Source organism: Microcaecilia unicolor, chromosome 8 (genome assembly GCF_901765095.1).
Source record: "Microcaecilia unicolor chromosome 8, aMicUni1.1, whole genome shotgun sequence".
In the NCBI taxonomy this organism is placed as follows: Eukaryota; Metazoa; Chordata; class Amphibia; order Gymnophiona; family Siphonopidae; genus Microcaecilia; species Microcaecilia unicolor.
The window spans coordinates 147,520,232-147,535,583 of record NC_044038.1 but is presented as its reverse complement, the minus strand read 5'-3'; positions in this window follow the sequence as shown (position 1 = coordinate 147,535,583).

Sequence of the window (15,352 nt, the reverse complement as noted above, 5' to 3'; positions counted from 1 at the left end):
TTTTTTGCCTGCTATAGCGCCCTAGTTTTTTGGCCATTAACTACAAATGGTGGCAACAAGGCTATCCACCATTTAACAATTTCTGTTGATGAAGACCTTATTTTACAGCCCCTGATGCAGCCCTTTTGAGCGAAACACAGCCTGTGTCGGGAGTATCAATTGGGTTCTAACCCCATTATAAAGATTGATTTGTACTACTACTACTACTTACTACTACTTAACATTTCTAAAGCGCTACTAGGGTTATGCAGCGCTGTACAATTTAACATGGAAGGACAGTCTCTGCTCAAGGAGCTTACAATCTAAAAGACAGGTGTACAATCTAGAGACAAGTGTACAATCTAAAAGACATGTGTAGAGTCAATCTGATAGGGCATACTATATTTCTCTACTGACTGTCAGTACTACTGACTGATCTGCTTTGTTTCCATATTGGATTTTGCGGATTGCCTGCCTTGTTGTTTTTTTTAATCTCTGCAAGTACAGCAGTACAGCTAGAGACCATAAGAAGTAAGGAGGTGGAGAGGAAGGGAGAGTGGTAAATGCTGGACTCACACAGAGGGGAGGGGGATTAAGAAAGACAGAAACTGGAGCAGGACTCATGCAGATATGGGGAGAGAGGGGAAGAAAGGAGAGCTTGAGATGGAGATTGAAAAAAAAAAGCTGGTATAGCACGCCCACGAATATAGGAACAAATTCTATAAATAGCGATGAAAAATTGGCACTGGAAAAAAAGCCCATGCTAAGTGCTATTCTATAAATGGTGCTGAAAGTTAGGCACTACTTAAAGAATACACTTAGCACTGAGATCAGTGCCTAACTTTAGACACGATGATTTAGACCAAGTAAACCCTGGTGTAAATCTTCACATCTAAATTAGGCACGGATCCCCCTTATTCTATAACAGCATGCATAAATTGTAAGAATTCTCCTGATCTACCCATTACTGTCCCAAGGCTGCTCTCCCTTTTTGGAGACAAATGTAAAATTTATACGCAGATTCCCACAACTAAAATTTACATGTACATTTTAATTAATGCCAATTAGTGCTTATAATTGACTAGCAGTGAATTAACAGCACTAATTGGATTGCTATTCAATTAATTTTCACATGCAAATTGGGTGTGTGCCCAAATTTGTGTGCGCAATTTAAGCACCATTTATAGAATTTTGGGAATAGCATACAGGGTGTCACCTTAGGCCTGGTACTTACACCAAGTTTTAATTGGCATAAATGGATTCGCCTAGAGTTAGGCGCAGGTATGGCTGCTAGGTGTATTCTAAAAACTGGCTAGGCATATTCTATAAACCACACCTAAATCTAGGTGCAGTTTACAGAATACACCTAGGCAGAAATATTTTTGGTGCTGATTTTTCACGTGCCATATTTTTATTTTATTTATTTAGATTTTGCTCACACTTTCAATAGTAGCTCAAGGTGAGTTACATTCAGGTACTCTGGATATTTCTCTGTCCCAGGAGGGCTCACAATCTAAGTTTTTACCTGAGGCAATGGAGAGTTAAGTGACTTGCCCAAGATCACAAGGAGCAGTAGTGAAATTTGAACCGGCCACGTCTGGATTGCAAGACCAGTGCTCTAATCACTAGGCCACTCCTCCACTATAGGAATATAGGAATATATAGGAATCTAGTTCTATATGCATGAAAATATGGTAAATATCAGCATCCTACACCTGTAAATTCATACTTGTACGTTCAAAGCCCCAAGTAGTGCTGATCTTTTAAAAACATTTTTCTTACTAAAATAGCTGTTCATGATGGATGTTATCAGCACTTGCACATGCGTTTCCTACCATCCTTATCTGTATTTTATAAAAAGCTCCACTTCCATCATGTGCATGTCCCCTCCGGAAATCTCAATTCCTACCTAGATGTCATCTGCAAAATTGAGTCCAATATTGAGAATTATTTGCGTCCTTGACGTTTTATCCTTCCCTCTCTTACGTTTGGCTTTTGTTCTGAAAAGCTGAGAAGCAATTTCTTTTATAATATTGGTCATCTGCATGACCAGCATACAACAGCAGAAGAAACTATAACACTGACATGGTATGACCTTACATGAAGAAAAGAACCTTAAACAATGCACACTTCAAAGAGCTTATAATTCGCTGAAGTAAGGAACATAGAATAGTGTTACTTTATTCAGAACAAAGGATGCAATTTCCCATCATGCCAATAACACAATTTCTCTACTATGAATGGAAGCTGCTGGGAGACTGCGTGTTAAATTGATCATGAAAAAAAAAAAACCTCAGCTACTCTTGAAGGTGAAAATGAGTTTTACTGAGATATCAAAGGCCATTGTTTCAATCTGACAATTCAGATGTTCATGAGATGGGTGGGGGGGGGGGGGGGGGGGGGAGTGGTCATGGGGATATGTCACTAAGATCCATTTTGTGCATTAAGGAGATGTTGGTGATTCGGCTGCAGCTGAGAACTTTCTAAGGCCCTATTCTATTTTTTTTGTATACACTGATTGCCAAACTCCCAAGTCTATTTCTTTCATGCTTATTCGTCTCATACTCTTTGGGTTTCTCAATCTGAACTTGTTCAGAAGTGAAAAATAATTTTAATGCCTTTTCATAACTGTGTCACTAGAATTTTCTGTGACACATTTACAGAATGAGTGAAAAAAACTGCTTCTTTAACATGGGATTTGATATCAAATTAAAAAAAAATTAAAAATAAAGGAAAATACTGCTTGTTGCCTATGTTTCAAGGAAAACATCATTCGGCCTTTTGATTAAGATTAGATATGAAGTTTGAGCCATCAAAAGTGAGAAGCATGAAGAGACTTCCCCTGAAGAGGCATAGGATGAAACGGGTTCCCATCGGGTTCGTCTTTACAAAGTTAAGTGCTTCTTTCTTTCCCGCAGTGGCAATGATTCATAGCTTGATGAAATATGAAATGATATCATGGAATCTCAATGCATATAAAGGAATACTTTTAGCAAATTTCAAATAATAAAAAAAAGAACAGAAATAAAGAAGAAAATTAAAGGAAGTGTTTCACCGATGATTGATCTGGACGCACATATGATTGGAAACAAAGTTACTTCCACAATTAATGAATGAGCATCTCCAGTGATAACTGAGGCATTTTCTCCTTGATACAACATAAATATTGAGAGTGAGTGAACACTTGGTATGTGAATTTTCTACAGTTGAGAAAATTAAGTATTGATTACATTTGTTGCAAGAAGTTATTTCCATTTTTGCATATTTACACATGCTAATGTCAACAGTAATGAAAAAAAAAACAGGAAAAGGCATTTTTATGGCTGTGGTAAGAATGGCCTTAGTGCATGGGAAACACCCAAATAAGGGTGCGCCAAAGCCATTTTTACTGCAGCTTAGTGAAAGGACCCTTTAACGCACAGTTTACCGTATGGTAACTGCTAATGCACAGTGATAATCAACACAGATCCAATCCACTGCTTACAAATATTGATAGCCTCCAAGAACACACACATTCAGTGAAGAGTGTCCATATGAATTAAGGGGAAAAGTCTCATCAAGCTGCGGCATAAACACGTTTATCAATTGCACACAGTAAAAAAAAAAGTAACCATTGACAAAAAAAAACCCTTTTTTTCCTTTTTTGCAAATAAGTTTAAGTTTTTCATCCAATTTGAATCAAAAACAAGAACAAAAAAAATAGCTTATCAATCAAACATCCTTATATATCAACGTCCTTATTTATCAAGTAGGTGAAATCATTGGGACTTATCTTAACTCCATGCCCAGTTATGTCTAGAATGGTAGGTTCCAGCTTGTGTAACGATTCAAGTGCGGTTCCAACAGTCCCGTTTCGCACTGCTTCCTCAGGGAACCACAGCGCAGCTTCAAGGTTTGAAAGCATTCTAAGTGCTGGAGAGCAAGCTTCCGGGTAAAAGGAAGCTTGCTCTCCAGCACTGTTGATTGACAGCTACTGTTAATTCATAATGTCTGTTAAATTGATTTTGTGAGCACTAAGGGGTCCTTTTTCAAAGGCACACTAGCGTTATTAGCAGGCACTGATTAGTGCATGCTAAATGCTAGAGACACCCATAGAAATAGATGGGCGTCTCCATGCCTCTGTAATAGGACCCATGAATTTAAAATGTGCTACAAACCAAGGGGTACTTTTACTAAGGTGTGCTAATAGATTTAGTGTGCGCTAAATGGTAAGAAACCTATTATATTCCTATGGGCATCTTATCATTCAGGGGCCCTTTTACTAGGGTGCCTAGTTGCCTATGCACATCCAACATGCATCAAATTGGCGCTACCACCTGGCTACCGTGTGCCCCGGATGGTAATTCCATTTTTGGCGCATGCCCAAAAGACACGGTAGACAATATTTTCCATTTTCTACCATGTGGTGCTTACCCGGCAGTAATCAGCAGTTTATGTGCATTAAATGCTTACTGCCTGGTTAGAGCATGAGACCTTACCGCTAAGTCAATGGGTAGCGGTAAGGTCTCAGGTCAAAAATGGGAGCCCGCTGGTTTTTAATTTTGCCACACATCCATTTTCTGGCACAAAAGAAGTGCCTTTTTTTCCAGGTGTGCTGAGGAAATGGACCAATGCACATCCAAAACATGCGCCTACACCAGTGCAGGCCACTTTTATGCGCACCTTAGTAAAAGGGTCCCTCAATGCATGCTAATTGTCAGCACACTCTAAGGGGTCCTTTTACAAAGTTGCAGTAAGAAGAGGCCTGTGGTAGTGTGGGCACATGAAAATTGCTGCGCTGAGGCCAAATTTACAGCAGCAGGAATTTCCATTATTTTAAATGGAAATGGTAAATAATAAAAATATTAGTATGCAGTGATTTACTGCCTGAGCCCTTACTGCCTCCCATTTAGTAGGCAGTAAGGGCTCACATGCTAACCTGGCGGTAATCAGCGCACACCAATGGCCAATTATGGCCAATTACCGCTGGGCACCGTTACTCCCCGCCCCCATGTAGAAAAATATTTTCTGGCACGGAAAGTGCCACACGACAAATACAGAACTACCACAGGGTGTCACGGTGCACCACACAGTAGTGCTGTTTTGCCACACGCTATCTGCACGGTAGCCCTACCATGCCTTTGTAAAAAGACCCCTAAATCTGGTAGCGCACCTTAAAAAAAGGCTCCCCAAATGCGCACTAACACAAGGTCCACAGATGAACTCCATGATATTCGATATGAACTGTAGGATACTTGGATTAATATGTGACTATTCTAAATATTGAAATTAAATCTGCTTGTGATATAAGTGCTATGCTAGGTTAGATCAGAAATCTTTCGAGCCCAGTATCCCTTTTTGGACGATTAATCAATGTTTTTTCCAAGTATCTTGGTTCTTCAACCAGGCCTTTAACGGAAGAAGTAACTAACTTTTTAGTCTCACTCACACACTCAAGGAGTGACACGGGCTGCACAAACTGCAGCAGGACATGTGTATTCACTCCTACCCTAGCTGAGATAATATTTAACCATCTCTCTGACCTCATGTGCACCTTTCTTTAAATTAGTCACCTTACTTTCTAACACCTCTTACTCTCTTAACTATCTGTGGGACCCTTTTACTAAGCCCTGTAAGCACCTATGCATGCCCAATGCTACTACTACTACTATTATTTAGCATTTCTATAGCGCTACAAGGCATGCGTGCCTATTCTGAGTTACCGCCTGGTTACCATGTGGCCAGGCGGTAATTTTATTTTGGATGCGTTTCCAATATGCGCATCACAAAATATTTTTATTTTCTTTCACGTAGGTGGTAATCGGCATTTAGGTGCGCGATGACCATTACCGCCTGGTTAACGTGCAAGACCTTACCACTAAGTCAATGGCTGGCAGTAAGGTCTCAGACCCAAAATGGACACATGCCAATTTTCATTTTGCTGCATGTCCATTTTTGCCCCCACCAAAAGGCATTTTTTACAGAAACGCTGAAAAATGATTCTGCTCGCAGCCAAAACACACACCTATACTACCGCAAACCATTTTTCTGAGCACCTTAGTAAAAGGACCCCTGTATGTTCAATCTTTGCTTATACACTACACTGTCAATTAAAATGTTATATTATGTATCGTGTTGGCATTGTAAGTAGTATACTATGCCATAGTTTGTATTGTTATTTGAATGTTTTTACTGCTGTAATTGTCTATTGCTCATGTATGATTTATTCTTATTGTACACCGCCTTGAGTGCATTCCTTCAAAAAGGGGGTAAATAAATCCTAATAATTAAATAAAATAAATAAATTTGCTCTTTGTTGCTCACTGCCGAGGAATAAACATTGACTTTTGCCAAGTCTATTTGGTTAATAATTGTTTATAGATTTTTCCTCCAGAAATGTGTCCAAAATTCTTTTTACTCAGCTATGCTGGATGCCTTGAGTTTAGTTTATTTGATATATGCCTTTCATAGATTAACACCAAAGCAAAAAACAACAAAAGAGGAATGAAAAGAAGCCCAGAGAGAGGAAACAGAGTTGGTGGATAAGCTGTCAAGTAGAAAAACAACAGAAGAACAAATCTCCACAAGGATGATAAATGTAGAACAAACAGTGGAGATGACGAAATGAAGTGTATCAACAAAATCCTCAAATTGACTCAACATGGGCTGTTTTTTGGCTGAAAAGCCTGCATCAGGAGAAACACACAAAGCAATCATACATGAACATGAGTGAATATCACAAAGCTAAACTAAATGCACATACTTAGAAGCAACAAAAAAGGCGGACTGAACATATAAATTCTATGTATGAATCTGTATGGGTGCTATTTCCAATTATCATAAAATAAAATCAAATATGAGTGTAATACGCAAATACATATATAAAAATAAAAAAAATGTATTAGAAAAGATCAAGACAAAAAAAAAATCAACATCCATGACTAATTACTAAGCCACGCTAGCAGCAGCCATGTGCTAATGGTCTGTCAGCATTGCCATGCAGCAGCCACTAGAATGGCTTGGGGGAGATAGTTAGTATTTATCTAAACATACACAGCAGGAAATTAAGAAAACAAATTAGTATAATAAAAAATCTCTAAGAGAACAGTGAAGATGACTCAGATAAAATGATGATGCTGTACTGATCTAGAAGATTTATTGGTCAACAACAATGGCTCGACACGGCCGTGTTTCGGCCCACTGGCCTGCCTCAGGAGTCTTCTAATGCTGTTTGGATTGGTCTATCTGTATCACTTGCTGCAGTGAAGTGTGTCAAATCCTATCCTCTGTTGCAATTTAAAAAAATGGCAGGAAGCACTGCAAATAGCCCAACATGCCCTCAAATAACATGCTTCTAAAACTTCTCTAGACTTGTGACAAGTGAAGTTTTTGAAGTGTGTTATTTGAGGGTCTGCTGCCTGATTACTGCCAGATAAGTCCCCAGTTCTAAAAGTAAAAGTGATTTCTGTCATACCAGAATATTTTTGTAGCGCCGGATATGACAGCACGCTGGGGGTGGGAACTATCGCCGGGCTGCTGTGGTACACCAGCGATACTTCCGTTTTAGTGAGCAGTAAGACCATGTTGGGCTTACTGCCACTTTGTAAAAGGGGCCTCAATGGTTCAAGCTTGGCTAAGTCTAGATCACACAAATCAGCTCTGCCCAGCTTGGAGAGAGCCCCTTAGCCACAAAGCTGAGAACCAAGGAGGTGGAGGAGGATACAGGTAGTGTCAATATGCCCTCTGCTCTTTCCTTAAAACAGAGCTGCCAAGTTTTAACCATATACTTATCATTCAGAACAAGACTTTGCCTGCCTGATGCCTGCATTTCTAAATGTCTAAATTTCCACTGCATATTTTTCTTTAGATCAAAAATCTGAACCTTAAGAGTTAGTTACTATTTATTTGTGTGGTAGGACTAGATTTAAATTTAGCAGAGGCTTTAGAGAATGATCTTTGTGCTATAATAGATATTATTTTGGATGTTAAGATGTTTCCTTCAAAGTCAATTATTTTAGGAGATTTTATGTTGATAAGGTTTGTGTAGATCCTTACATTTCTGATTTCTTGGGGGTTATGGATTCTTTGGGATGGAAACAAATGATTTCTCAACCTTGATACTGAATCTGCAGTTGAGTTGTGGAATAATGCACTGATTGGAGCAATTTCATCTGAAGTACCTAAGGAGCTTGTTGTGCCTTGGAGATGAACTAAAGTAGATCCTTGGTTTAATGAAGAATTGATGTGTATGAAATGTACTTTACGTAAGCTGTTTTTATGGTGCATAATATGCCAGGTTCACGCAAGGCTAATTTCTCCCTCCAGGAGATCCGACTGGTGCTTCACCTGGTGCTCAGGCAGCATAACAATCTTTTCATCAATAAGGATGACCACAAAAAGCAAAGGGTATGGCAGGACGTCACTACAGAGCTCAATGCCAGCAAACCGACATCACAGGGGTGTGGACAATATAAAAAAGAACTGAAGGGTCACCAGAAGACAACAAACAAGATAGCAGATCAGACTCAATGAAGTATTATGCGGAATTATTAAATCAAATCAGAACACCCAACATGGCCACGTTTTGCCCTAAGGCTGCACCAGGGGCAGAAATTGACAAGCAAACAAATAGAACAATTAAAAACAGAGAATTGATGAAAATCATAAAACATTATTTAACAATATATATCAGAACATGTAAAAATATACAAAAACAAGTTATTCAGATACAGTATTAAAATGATAGCAAAAGAACTTAACCATGTGGGTATGTCAACATGCATTTAAATCATAAGAAATAAAAAATAGAAGAAAGTATCACAGTAATAGGTCACATAAGAATCTTGACAGAAATTAAAAATAGAGAAAGACAAACCAGATCATTCAAATTCATATTGTGTGTCATTATAATGGTAAATCAATATAGAAGACAATGTTTTTTAGTATATTTGACACATTCAAAGAACACTCATTAGGTGGTTGATGCCCAATCCCAACTCCAAAACATCCTGTTAGGCTTTAATGATCCTACAGTCCGCTATCAATGTTACTGTTGATTCACATATGCCCAAGCCCAGGTATTGGGTCCCCTCTGTTGGTCCTGCAAATACATTCTGACTCCTCCCTCTTTCTCAGTTGTAATTTCCAAATAAACTGCACAATTGCCAATCTCATGTGAAACGAATCATATTTTAAAGTCAGTACAAAGCCCAACAGGATGTTTTGGAGTTGGGATTGGGCTTTGTACCCACTTCAAAGTATGATTCATTTCACATGAGATCAAACTACATATAGCATTTTATCTGACAACCCATTGCAAAAAATACAAGAGTTGATTGTGGACACTGTAACGGAGGCATATTTACAAAACCTGATTACGCAAAAGGAGATGTTTTACCCAAGATACACAAAAATATCACCAATCCTCTAGGCCATCTGATAGTGGCGTTACAAGATATGGTTTTGGAACCATTAAGTTCACTGACCTTTTCTTGACGCTATACATTTTTTGCAGGACTTTAGTGATCTTCAAGTGACTGAAACTACTATATTTATGTCTCATTATTTCTCTATACACTCAAATCCTTCAGGCTAATTATTGCAGGTACTTACAGAATTTTTGGATGCTCGCCATGCATCACAGGAAATGTCAAAATCTTTTTTGATAAAATTGGCGACATTCCATTTTTGGCAGTAATGGCCAGGTTCTAAGTCGAAAATTAGCGCCTGGCCATTTACCACGTGAACCCTTACCACCCCCTATTTACTTGGCAGTAAGGGCTCATGTGCTAACCGTGTGGTAATTGGGCAATGCACAGCAATGTGGCCGCACTGCGATTACTGCTGGGAACTCCCCTTGCAGTAGAAAATAGAAAATGATTTACTACCGTGGGAAACTGCACGTGCCAACTTCAGAACTACTGCTGAGCTCCTGCGCTATCCCGGTGGTAGGGCTATTTGGCACGAGCTACATGCAAGTTAGGCCTACCACACCTTATAAAAGGGCCCCTAAACTTGCAGCTACCACTGGCTAAAGTCTTGCATTAAGTTATGATAACTGCAAATTTTACTGTGGCTTAGGAAAAGGGAACGTAACGATTTCAATGACTCCAAAGTCCTTTTCTTGAGTGGTAACTCCTAATATGGAACTCAGTATTGTTTGTGAATCATTTTCCGCTTGTCTACATAGAATTTCATTCCCATTTAGATGCCCAGTTATATAAGTACATAAGTACATAAGTAGTGCCATACTGGGAAAGACCAAAGGTCCATCTAGCCCAGCATCCTGTCACCGACAGTGGCCAATCCAGGTCAAGGGCACCTGGCACGCTCCCCAAACGTAAAAACATTCCAGACAAGTTATACCTAAAAATGAGGAATTTTTCCAGTCCATTTAATAGCGGTCTATGGACTTGTCCTTTAGGAATCTATCTAACCCCTTTTTAAACTCCGTCAAGCTAACCGCCCGTACCACGTTCTCCGGCAATGAATTCCAGAGTCTAATTACACGTTGGGTGAAGAAAAATTTTCTCCGATTCGTTTTAAATTTACCACACTGTAGCTTCAACTCATGCCCTCTAGTCCTAGTATTTTTGGATAGCATGAACAGTCGCTTCACATCCACCCGATCCATTCCACTCATTATTTTATACACTTCTATCATATCTCCCCTCAGCCGTCTCTTCTCCAAGCTGAAAAGCCCTAGCCTTCTCAGCCTCTCTTCATAGGAAAGTCGTCCCATCCCCACTATCATTTTCGTCGCCCTTCGCTGTACCTTTTCCAATTCTACTATATCTTTTTTGAGATACGGAGACCAGTACTGAACACAATACTCCAGGTGCGGTTCACTACTATCACAATTTCTTTTGTAATTCCTTGCAGTCTGTGATTTCACTACTTTGAATAATTTGATGTCATCTGCAGATTTGATCACTTCCCTTAATGTTCCCTTTCTTAGGTCATTAATGAACATTCTAGTCGCATTACAGATCACTTGCATACTCTGTTATTCACAGTTCTGCACTGGGAAACTGCTAGACTTGACAGTGAATACATTTCTGGCTCTGTGAATTATCTAAGACAGTGATTCACAGCCCAACCAAGTGGGTTTTCAAACTATCCACAATGAATATGCATGATTGAAATAGATTTGCATGTATTTCCTTCTCTTAATGACAATCTATGTCATGCACATTTTTTGTAGAAAGCCCAACACTGGACTGGTGGGTGACCCTGACCTAAGACTAGAAGTCGAATGTTCTAAACTGTACAATATTGTTGTGCATATTCTATTTTTCTGTCAGGAATTCCATACAAATGAGTCGAGTAACAAGACAGCATGTGTAGTTTTTGTCCACATCTTACTGGGGTATATAGCTAAAGATGTTTTGAGAATGCATTTGTGAAGCTGTTTTCACAGGTAGTATTACTATGCACTCGTAGTTAATGAGGTGATTTACATGACTTTTCATCATAATGATTCATTAATTATAAATTTAAATAAAATGTTGCACATGTAAAATCAAGTGTGAAAAATGGCTTTTTAGGAAGCCAACAGTTACATGCTGGCCCATATTTTAGAAGCATCTCCTTGTGGAAATGAAGGTTGTTGCATGTGTAGATTGGCTACATATACAAATAGTAATTTTAGGGGCCCTTTCACTAAACATATTAAAATCTGGGTTTAACAGGGCCAATATTCAGACTGCAGGAGGCAACTCGGCTAACTTCCGTGGTCAGTGGTGAGAATGGATATTCAATGCTGGGCAATTTCCAGTGAAGCATTGAATATCCGGTTTATTTCTGGCCTGTTTAAACTTAACCAGCAAAGCCAATATTCAGCGCTTCTATTTCAGTGGCCCGATTTGACCGCCAAACTTAGTCAACGATGCTCTGCATATTAGCGGATAGCTGGAAAAATTGCATGATATAACCAGTTAGCTACTAATCCCCGCCTAGAGATCTGTGCTAAAATCCAAGCATAGTCTATAACAACGGACATTACTTAATTGGCTTAACAAGCTAACCAGCATTGATAACAGCTCTTAACAAGCATTAATGAGCACTAATTGGCTGTAATTAGAATTTACATGCACAACTCGCTAAGTGCATTCTGCAATGCAGTGAGCCTAACTTCTAATGCGCGCAGGAAAAAGGGGGCATGATTATGGGTGTGGAAAGGCACATTTCGTGGGTGTTCCAAAATTTATATGTGTAGTTATAGACTATGACCTACTGCACCTAAATCTACGTGCCGGTATTTATGTCACATTTTTGTTGTTGTAAATGGAGGTGCGTAGTTTTAGGCACAGAGATATCAACAAAGCATATTCTATATACTGCGCCTAAATCTAGGCACTGCTTATAGAATACACTTAGTCGGCATCAATTTCCATGCTGTTTTAGGCACCATATATAGAATCTCCTCCTAAATGCTGACTGGGAATATTCACTGGGAGATAACAGGCTATCTCCTCCTGAATATTCACGGACAGCTGGTGAAGAGCTATTTAACCAGCCAGGGGCACTGCATATCAGGGGGAACATGTTTTAATGTGGGAGTTTTTCTTGTGCACTAAGCCCAGATTTAATTCAGCTGTATTAAATGTATAATTTTTGTAGGTCTCCCTTTCTTTTCCATTACCACTCAGGACTTGCAAAAAATAATGTGAGAGCATCTACTGCCTCCTTAATGTTCCCCCATAAAGGGGTCCTTTTAGTAAGGTGCACTGAAAAATGGGCTGTGGTAGTGTAGGCATGGGTTTTGTGCACATGCAGAATCATTTTCAGCGCACCTGTAAAAAAAAAAGCCTTTTAAAACTTTTTGCCAAAATGAACGTGCGGCAAAATAAAAATTGCTGCGCATCCATTTTGGGTCCAAGATCTTAACACCAGCCATTGACCTAGTGGTAAAGTCTCACATGGTAACCAGGCGATAATGACCTATGTGTGTCAAATGCCACTTGGCGCGCACCTAATATGTGCGTCCAAAAATAAAAATTATTTTTCTGATGCGCTTAATGGATATACACCAAAAATGAAATTTCTGCAAGAGCCATGTGGTAGCCAGGCGGTAACTCCATTTTGGCACACGTTGGGCACACGTAGTCGCTTACCCGGCTTAGTAAAAGGGCCTCTAAATGAATAAGTCTAAGAAGACCTGAAGGTTGAGGGCTTGAAATGGGATGGCACGTAAGAGGCTTCATAACCTATTTGTAGGTCTGTAGTAATATCTATAATAGTCTCCTAATGTGTGTAAAAGCATATTTAAATGTAGAATTTATTGTGTGGAGAGGGTGTTGTCTATTACTCAAATTTTTCCTTTTGATAATTTCTGTTGTGGGTATAGTTTATTTTCCCCTGTACTTTGTAGTGAGCAAAAATGTAGCACATTGGCTTTACACCTCCCCTGAGGCATGCATAAGTACCAGCTTGAAAAGGCAGATGTAAAGGCTGACACCCCCATGCCTAACAATAGTATATCTCCCCAACCCCCATCCCTACCATTAAGAAACCCTCTATCATCTCTGCCAACATGAAGCCCCTTGCACTATTACTGGTTGGCAATCCCTTGGATTCTATATAGCGCGTCTAGCATTCCACGCTGAAATCCAAGCATATTCTATAGCAACGCACGTAACTTAAGTGGTTTAAGAAGCTAATCAGCATTGATAACAGCAGTTAAGAAGCAACAATGAGCACTAATTGGCAATAATTAGAATTTATGAGCATAATTTGCTAAGCATATTCTGTAATGCACTGCGCCTAGATTCTAATGTGTGCAGGCAAAAAGGGGCATGGTTATAGGTGGGGAAATGGGGGGGTTCCAAAATTTACATGTGTAGTTATAGAATATGGCCCAATGTGCCTAAATCTATGCACTGGGATTTACGCAATGTTTTTGTTGGTGTAAATGGAGGCACATAATTTTAGGCATTAGGATATCAATTAAGCATACTCTATATACTGTGCCTAAATATAGGCGCTCCTTATAGAATACTCTTAGGTGGAAATGTTTTCTGCGTGGATTTTCTAGGCACCATTTATAGAACCTGGCCCAAACGACAGCCTATTCTTAGGCGAAACTATAACCAAATCAGGAGGAATAACCTCCAGTTAAAATAGAAAAGGCATGCATTATATAGTACCACAGACTGCAATCTGTTTCAGTTGCTATTACCAGGTAAAGCTTTAGAATATATATATATTTACATTTTCTGCATTTATTGCCAAGGTGTGTAGGTTTATTAGGCACTTCCACACTCACTTTCTGAGGGAATGCGTACTTAAACAACAGTTGTCCATAACTTGATTGCTAGAAGTTGTGAAACCACCAAATGAATTTTATTAATTCTTCCTATACACTCCCCCTCCCCCAATAAATCAAAGCCACCAGCATTTCTCATCATTTGGTTATGGCATGTTTCACTGCTTTTGTTTATATTTCATTGTCAGGCTGGAAAGGTCCCTGTGATGTGAGTTAGGCATATTTGCTCCCTAGAGTTCTTCTGGCATAGACCCCAGCCTGTTTTCTATTTCTGCCAGAAATATAGTAGAAAAGAAAACGTTATTGCTGCATACAGAGTTACCACTGGGGTATATCCAACTATAAAGGCAAAACCCTAGAGTCAAATAGTCTACTGGGGCTGGGGTAGTCTAAAATAGAATCTACACAGTTTCTTTCTGAAAAGTGTACAGCCTCAGAGTGCTAGCAACTGTACTAAACTTGGAGGTTTCCACGCAACATGCTCCCAGGTTACTGGGTTGCCCTCTGGAAATGGCAGAAGAACTGAATAAACAGTTTTGCTAATAAATTACAACTAAACTTTTCACATATAGCTCAATGAATGGGAAACTCACCACTTCCCCACTAGAAGTGGGTCGCCATGACCCTTACAGGTAATCTCATGGTACGCTAGGGATCAACCTACCCTCTTGAGGTGGCAGAAAGTGTAGCTTCACCCCTGTCATGCCCACCAATTGTGTAAAGCAGCTTGTTCAGAGTTTTACTATGCTGGGTGTATTAATATATATTAGAGGTTAGCAGGGGTTTGCCTTAATGTCTAATGCATGGTAAAACTCACATTAGCTCCATAACATAGCTTTGTAAAAGGACCCCTATATGTAGATTGTGGCCATCCCAAAATTGCTGTGTCCACATGGATACTGCGTCTCCATGAATATGTCATTTCCAAATGGATGTTGTGCATATGTCTTCTACAATAAGGGCTATAATGACTTTGTATTCACACTGCAGCCTACTATATATGTGAACCAATACATTGTTATGCTGCTCTTCTGAATAAAGCCAAGTTTGAACCTCACAGTTCTAAGGCTTATGCTTAGGGCAAGCCAAGTGATAGCCAGTGCTAGATCAGTATAAGCAATCAAGTTT